This window comes from Carcharhinus amblyrhynchos, chromosome 14 (assembly GCF_965287045.1).
Source record: "Carcharhinus amblyrhynchos chromosome 14, sCarAmb.v2.hapA, whole genome shotgun sequence".
NCBI lineage: Eukaryota > Metazoa > Chordata > Chondrichthyes > Carcharhiniformes > Carcharhinidae > Carcharhinus > Carcharhinus amblyrhynchos.
In genome coordinates, this window is record NC_137337.1 from 71,636,398 (window position 1) to 71,645,304 (window position 8,907).

Below are 8,907 nucleotides of genomic sequence, written 5' to 3' on the forward strand. Positions count from 1 at the left end.
CCCACTCACCTGACAGGTTAGCATTGCTGCCTCACAGCACCAGGGATCCAGGTTCGATTCCCACTGTCTGTGCAGAGTCTGCACATTCTCCCCGTGTCTGCGTGGGTTTCCTCTGGGTGCTCCGAGTTCCTTCTGTCTGAAAAACTTGCTGGTTTAGGTGCTAAATTCTTCCTCAGTGTATCCAAACAAGCGCCAGAGTGTGACAACTAGGGGATTTTCACAGTAACTTCATTGCAGTGTTAATGTAAGCCTAATTATGAAACTAAAAAAAACTTTAAAACTTTACAATCCATGGAAATCGGGGCACTTTTCCAATTCTGGCCTCTCGAGCATCTCTGATTTTATTTCCTTTACCTTGGTGCCAGGCCTTCAGCTGTCTAGGCCCGACATTTAGGAATCCCTCCCTGTCTCCATCTCCCTCTTCTCCTACAAAACCTGCCTCATGACCGAGCTTTTAATCACCTGACCAAGTACCTACTTGTGTGGCTCAGGGTCAAATGTTATTTGATGACACTCCTTCGGGATGCTTCACTATGTAGAAAGTCAAACCATAGAACCCCTACAGTGTAGAAAGAGGCCATTCGGCCCACTGGTTTGCACAGACTCTCCAAAAGAGCATCCCACCCAGGCCCTCCCCAGCGCCCTCCCCCTCCCCTCTATCCCCGTAATCTCACACATTTACCACGGCCAAACCATCTAACCTGCACATCTCTGGACACTAAACGATTATTTATCATGACCTCTCTAAGGAGATTTCTCTAAGGAAAAAGTTACCATGGCCAATCCACCTAACCCGGACACCTTTGGACACTAAGGGGCAATTTAGCATGGCCAAGCCACTAACCTGCGCACCTTTGGACACTAAGGGGCAATTTAGGATGGACAAACCACCTAACCTACACATCTCTAGGCAACTAAATGGTTATTTAGCATGGCCAATCCACCTAATCTGCACACCTTTAGACACTAAGAGGCAATTTAAAATGGCCAATACACCTAGCCCTCACATTTTTGGACACTAAGGGGCAATTTAGCATGGCCAATCCATCTAACCCACATATCTTTGCGCTGTGGGAGGAAGCTGGAGCACCTGGAGGAAACCCATACAGACATGGGGAGAACATGCAACTTCCACAGACAGTGACCCAAGGCCAGAATTGAACCTGGGTCCCTGGTGCTGAGGCACCATAGTTGCTATAGGTGGAGAAGGTAGTCAAGAAGGCATATGACATGCTTGCCTTCATCGGCCAAGACTTTGAGTTTAAAAATTGGCAAGATATGTTGCAGCTTTATAGAACGTTAGTTAGGCCACACTTGGAATATAGTGTTCAATTCTGGTCGCCACACTACCAGAAGGATGTGGAGGCTTTGGAGAGGAAGCAAAAAGGATTTACCAAGATGTTGCCTGGTATGGAGGGCATTAGCTGCGAGGAGAAGTTGGAGAAACTTTGACATCTCATTGGGATGATGGAGGTTGAGGGGCGACCTGATAGAAGTCTACAAGTCTATGAAGGGCAGAGCGGATAGTCAGAAGCTTTTTCCCAGAGTGGAAGAGCCGAATACTAGGTGACATAGGTTTAAGGTGAGAGAGGCAAGGTTTAAAGGAGGTGTACGAGCAAATTTTTTATACAAAGGGTGGTGGGTGCCTGGCAATCACTGACAGGGGAGGTAGTGGAAGCAGATCTGAGAGTGAGTTTTAAGGGGCGTCTTGACAAATACATAAATAGGATGGGAATAGAGAGATATGGTCTCTGGAAGGGTAGGGGGTTTTAGTTCAGTTGGGCAGCATGGTCGGTGTAGGCTTGGAGGGCCGAAGGGCCTGTTCCTGTGCTGTAATTTTCTTTGTTCTCTGTTTAGGTGTTGATCCCCTTGGCAAGGCCAGCAGGGAGGTACAGAGTGCCATTCCTGTTAACTGGAGGCAAGTCATCGCAATGGGCAAGCGGCCTGCTGGAAACCATTAAATCGGAGTCACGATCCGGATGCTTGACGGGTGCCTCCCCCAATTCATGATGTTTATGGTGAGGCAGCTCTGCAAATGAGAACAGCAATAAAATCACGCCACGTTCAATTGGTTCCTTCCTCACGGGCAGTGGGGTGAAAATCCTGGAATTCTGTTGTGGCCACGGACACCAAAGACCACATTGGGTCTCAAGCAAAAGGTCCACCACCATCTCTGCCGGAGCTATCAGGGGACAGGTAATATAAACTGGCAATGCCAACATCCTGAAAACAACTGCTCCTGCATATTTAGACATTAGTGAAAGTTTATTTATAAGTGTCACAAGTAGGCTTACATTAACACTGATGTGGAGTTGCCGGTGTTGGACTGGGGTGGGCACAGTAAGTAGCTCCAAAACACCAGGTCAAAGTCCAACAAGTGTATTGGGTAGCACGAGCTTTTGGAGTGCCGCTCCTTCAACACTCACCTGATGAAGGAGCAGTGCTCCGAAAGCTCGGGCTACCAAATAAACCTGTTGGGCTTTGACCTGGTGTTGTGAGACTACTTGCTGTACATTAACATTGCAATGAATTTACTGTGAAAATTCACCGCACTCCGGCATCTGTTCAGGTGCACGGAGGGAGAATTTAGCACGGCCAATTCATCTAACCAGCACGTCTTTGGAATGTGGGAGGAAACTGGAATTCTCCCTCGGTGTACCCGAACAGGCGCCAGAGTGTGGCCACTTGGGGATTTTCACAGTAACTTCATTGCAGTGTTAATGTAAGCCTACTTGTGACTAACAAACAAACTTTAAAAAAAAAAATTAGCACGGCCAATACACCTAAGCTGCATATCTTTCGGACTGTGGGAGGAAACCGGAGCAACCGGAGGAAACCCACACAGACACAGAGAGAACGTGCAGACTCCACACAGACAGTGACCCAAGCCGGGAATCGAACCCCCATCCCTGGCGATGTGAGGTAGCAGTGCCGACCACCGTGCCAACATGCCATCAACCAATATTCCAACAATTAGAGGGGAATTCTGTTCACTGAATAAGTTGGTGAACCTTTGAATCTTACATTCTGCCCACAAACGTGCCAACATGAATCCTCTAAGGTGTTTGTCACGTTAGAATGATGCAGCATCACCAGTTATAATTGAGAAGTGAGAACGTAGCTTTTTATTTCATGGTCTACGCAGCAGTTATAGAGCAGGAAGTCCACTTGATTTAGCCGCCATATTACATAACCTCTGATTATATTTTCTGACTGAAGAATTGAAAGTTGCCACAGCAGATAAAGGACATGTACTTGGACAGGTTCCAAGCAACACTGCACCTACTTCCCATGCCAAAATCATTATTTTGTTTCCAGCGAGGCAAACAGTTTTGGATGCCTGTTCCCACGCACCCGGGACGGGGGGAGAAAAAACATCGGCGCATTGTCAACATAAAACTGGGCAAGCATTCAGCCTGGGCTCCAGCACCATTGTCACTCCGACGCATTCTGGATGAAAAGAGACTGTTACCAACTGGACGATCCCCTCTGAACGTCCAAAGAATTTCAATGCCGGGTTTAAAGGGGCAACGTCTTGATAATAAAAGTGGAAAAGGCTTGAACGACTCAAGGGCTGGGACTTTCCGACCGTCACACCCTGCCGCTGGTGCCAGCTAGGGTGTAGAAACTGGCACTCAGCCCAAATCTCCGCTCACGGCAATGGGAATCCCACCGGATGGTTGGCTGGAAGTTCCACCCAGAGCTTGGGGATTGATAAAAGACAGATTAAAATATGTTCCGAGAATAGAGTAAATCATATAATCCCTACAGTGCAGAGGGAGGCCATTCGGCCCATCAAGTCTGCACCAACAACAATCCCAGTCAGGCCCTATCCCCGTAACCCCACATATTTATGCTGCTAATCCCGCTAATCTACACATCCCCGGACACTAAGGGACAATTTAGTGTGGCCAGTCAATCTAACCAGCACATCTTTGGATTGTGAGAGGAAGCCAGAACACCTGGAGGAAACCCACGCAGACACGGGGAGAATGGGCAGACTCCGCACAGACAGTGACCCAAATCGGGAATCGAACCCGGGTTCCTGGCGCTGTAAGGCAGCAATGCTAACCACTGCGCCACCGTGCCGTGTGTTTATTCAGAAGGAACTCTTCAAAATGCAGCTAGTGAAAATACAACAAAACTTACTCCAACTTATAAATCAAAGAAAGGGTTTAATAAAGAAACATCATTACTCCAAACTTACAGCCTCACCCTGGGCCACTCCAACCTCTCCAAAATTCTACATAGTTCCTTATTTATAATGAATCAGCTGGTCAGCTGACTATTACATCCTCTGTAATTGGTTCTGTGGTTTACTGGGTCAGCTGACCTTTACATCTTGCTCCCATTGGTCACATTACATCCAATACAAAGGTGCCAGTAGTTACATTTAACACCGTGACTTCATAAATAGCCTCATTTGGCTTTTAGAATAAAAAGCCAGAAAATTCTCCAACTTTGCCTGTGTTTGGGATTTTCCAGTCCTGCTGCAGTAAATGAAGTTTTGGCTGAGCGCCAAATTCTCCATTCTCGCTGGCAGCAGTGGCAGAATGAGATCGGAGCATTTTAACCAAAGGCTCCAGTAGGCATTTCATTTAAAATAATCATTTGTCAGAATGGGCAGGATTTTCCAGACTCACTCATCCCAAACAGGAAAATCCCACCTGATCCCAACAGACCTTTGCCTGGGCTGCAATCCTCCTCCCCCCCACCTGCTACGATTCCGTGGTGGGCTGGATGGAGAATTCCCCCCAACGACTCTATGCATCAGTTTTGTTGGTATTTCTAGGGAGGTGGTATGTGGCATGGTGTTAATGTCACACTGCACTAGTAATCCAGAGATTACTAGGGCAGCACGGTAGCACAGTGGTTAGCACTGCTGCTTCACAGCTCCAGGGTTCAATTCCGGGCTTGGGTCACTGTCTGTGTGGAGTTTGCGCATTCTCCTCGTGTCTGCGTGGGTTTCCTCCGGGTACTCCGGTTTCCTTCCACAGTCCAAAGATGTGCGGGTTGGGTTGATTGACCATGCTAAGAAATTGCCCCTTAGAGTCGTGGGATGCATCGGTTAGAGGGATTAGCGGGTAAATATGTAGGGGTATGGGGGTAGGGCCTGGGTGGGATTGTGGTCAGTGCAGACTTGATGGGCCGAATGGCCTCCTTCGGCACTATAGTGTTTCTATGATTTCTTTGTATGATCCAGGCCAAAACTCTGGGGTCTAGGCTTCGAATCCCACCACGGCAGCTGGTGGGGGGGGACTTAAATTCGATCAATAAATTCTGGGATTGAAAGCTAGTGACCAGGAAATTGTTGTAGAAATGCATCTAGTTCACTAATGCCCTTGAGGGAAAGAAATCTGCTGACCTTACCTGCCACTTAAGAGCTTGAAATTGTGCTTTGCAAAGCTCAGACATAAACGCTTAATGAAATCCAGGCAGTCCCAGTGTCCTGGGAAGTGTTGGTCCCCAACTTGTTGGAAGATCGCACGTGACTTCATGTGACCCTTCCTCAACTTGAAAAATGGAACACAAGTGGCTCAGACGGGGAGCAACAGGAAACCTCAATTAAGATTAAATACGTGGAATGCGGCACAATCAGTACATTTGTTGAGATTTCAGACCTTATTAAGCTCCTTAACCACAACTATGCTTGGACAATGCTAACTCTCAACCTAAAACTGACCCTTCAAACTCAATTGACTGCGTGACAAAGTGCTTTGGTGTCATCTTACCTCGTTCCTAATCTCTGTTCATATCTTCATAGAATCCTAGAATCCCCACAGTGCAGAAGGAGGCCATTCAGCCCATCGAGTCTGCACCGACCGCAATCCCATCCAGGCCCTCGTGCATTTACCCTAGCTGGCCCCCCTGACACTAAGGAGAAATTTATCGTGACCAATCCACCTAACCCGCACAGTGTTGGAGCGCGGAAGGAAACCGGAGCACCCGGAGGAAACCCATGCCGACGCGGGGAAAGTTTACAAACTTCACACAGTCACCCAACCCAGGAATCGAACCCAGGTCCCTGGCACTGTGAGGCAGCAGTGCTAACCACTACGCCACTGTGAACAGAACTGTGCACCATGTTGATAAGATGTAACAGCAGAATCTGGCCATTCGGCCCATCAAGTTCACTCTTCGATCATGGCTGATATACTCCTCATTCCCATTTTCCTGCCTTCTCCCCATAACCCTTCAACCCATTACCAATTAAAAATCTGTCCAACTCCTCCTTAAACTTACTCCCTGTCCCAGCATCCACCACACTTCGGGGAAGCGAATTCCACAGATTCACAACCCTTTGGGAGAAGTAGTTTCTCCGCAACTCTGCTTTAGATTTGCTACGCCTTATCGTAAAATTGATGCCCTTGCCAATCAAAAACCTATCCGTCTCTGTCTTAAATACATCCAGTGACCCAGCCTCCACAGCCTTTTGTGACAAGGTATTCCATAGATTCACCACCCTCTGGCTGACGATGTTCCATGGGGCGACACAGCAGTTAGCACTGCTGCCTCACGGCACCAGGATCCAAGGTTCAATTCTGGCCTCAGGTGGCTATGTGGAGTTTGCACATTGTCTGCATGGGTTTCCTACAAGTGCTACAGTTTCATAGAGTTATAGAATCCCTACTGTGCAGAAGGAGGCCACTTGGCCTATCGAGTTTGCACTGACAACAATCCCACCCAGGTCCTATCCGCATAACCCAACATAGTTACCCTGCTAATCTCTCTGACACTAAGGGGCAACTTAGCACGGCCAGTCAGCCTAACCTTTGGACTGTGGGAGGAAACTGGAGCACCCAGAGGAAGCCCACACAGACACGGGGAGAGTGTGCAAACCAGTGACCTGATATTTTTTATTGAATTCAAATTCCACCATCTGCCATGGCGGGATTCGAACCCAGATCCCCAGAACATGAAGCTGAGTTGAATTAATAGTCTAGCAATGATAATAGTCCAGACAATAGTCAATGATAATAATTAATAGTCAAGCAAAGATACTACTAGGCCATCGCCCCCACCCCCCCCATGAAACCTCTATGGATTAGTCCAGTTAGAGGGAGGTGTACTTTATATTTGTTCATTCATGGGATGTGGGCATTACTGGAAGGGCCGGTATTTATTGCCCAACCCTAATTGCCCTTGTGCTGAGTTTACTGAGTAGCTTGCTGGGCCATTTCAGAGGGCATGTAAAAGTCAAGCACATGTAGTTGCAATGGGTGGCACAGTGGCACAGTGGTTGGCACTGCTGCCTCACAGCACCAGGGACCCGGGTTCAACTCCCAATCTTGGGTCACTGTCTGTGTGGAGTTTGTACCTTCTCCCCGTGTCTGCATGGGTTTCCCCCGGGTGCTCCGGTTTCCAGAGATGTGCAAGTTAGATGGATTGGCCATGCTAAATTGACCCTTGGTGTTTGGGGGGGAGCTAGCTCGGGTAAATACATGGGGTTATGGGGATAGACCCTGTGTGGGATTGTGGCCGGTGCAGACTCGATGGGCCAAATGGCCCCCTTCCGTACTGTTGGGATCTATGGTTCTATAATTCAGACCAGGTTAAGATAGCAGATTTCTTTCCTTCAGGGCTGTTAGTGAGGCCAGTTGAGTTTTTACGATGGTTTCATAGTCATCATTAGACTTTTAATTTGCAGATTTTTTTTGCTTTGATTCATGTCACCATTGACCATGATGGGTTTTGGTCTGGAATTTTAATCCAGTGACAATATCAGTGCAGCATTGACTCCCCCAGCGAAAACAAAGGGGGTATCACACCCACTCAAAGATGAAATTACAGGAAATGGGCTGACAATGGTACATAAGAACATAAGAAATAAGAGCAGGAGTAGGCCATCTAGCCCTTCGAGCCTGCCCCGCCATTCAATAAGATCATGGCTGATCTGTTGTGGCTCAGTTCCACTTTCCCGCCCTCTCCCCATAACCCTTAATCCCCTCTCTTATCAAGAACCCATCAACCCGCTTCTTAAAAATATTTAGCGAGGCAGCCTCCACCACTTCAACGGGCAGAGAATTCCAGAGATTCACCACCCTTTGAGTGAAGAAGTTCCTCCTCAACTCCGTTCTAAACCGCCTCCCCTTTATCTTGAGGCTGTGCCCCCTAGTCCTACTGTCTTTTTTGAGCGGGAAGAGTCTCTCCACCTCTATCCTATCCATCCCATTCATCATCTTATACGTCTCAATGAGATCTCCCCTCATTCTTCTAAACTCTAACGAGTACAAGCCTAGTTTATTCAGCCTCTCCTCATAGCTCAATCCCCTCAACTCCGGTATCAGCCTAGTAAACCTCCTCTGCACTCCCTCCAGGGCCAAAATATCCTTGCGCAGGTGCGGCGCCCAAAACTGCACACGGTACGGAGGGGGAAGGAGCTGTATACGCAGCACAGTTATCTTTCACCCCTTGTCAATGTGAGATAGGAACAAGGTGAAGTAGGAAAATATACAGCATATGAAACCGGGGTAAATGTTTGTGTGGTTGAGCTGCTTCCCATTGAAAAGTGGGACCTTGTTTTGTGAAGCCTACTTGTAACACTGATAAATAAACTTATAAACTCACCAACTTTTACAGATGCACCAAAGAAAGCACTCTTTCTGGATGTATCACAGCCAGGCATGGCTCCTGCTCTGCCCAAGACTGCAAAAAATTGCAAAGGATCGTGAACGAAACCCAGTCCATCAGACAAACTAGCCTCCCATCCATTGACTCTGTCTACACTTCCCACTGCCTTGGGAAAAGCAGCCAGCATAATCAAGGACCCCACGCACCCCTGGACATGTCTCCCACCTTCTTCTGTCGGGAAAAAGATACAAAAGTCTGAGATTATGTACCAACTGACTCAAGGACAGCTTCTTCCCTGCTGCTGTCAGACTTTTGAATGGATCTACCTCGCACTAA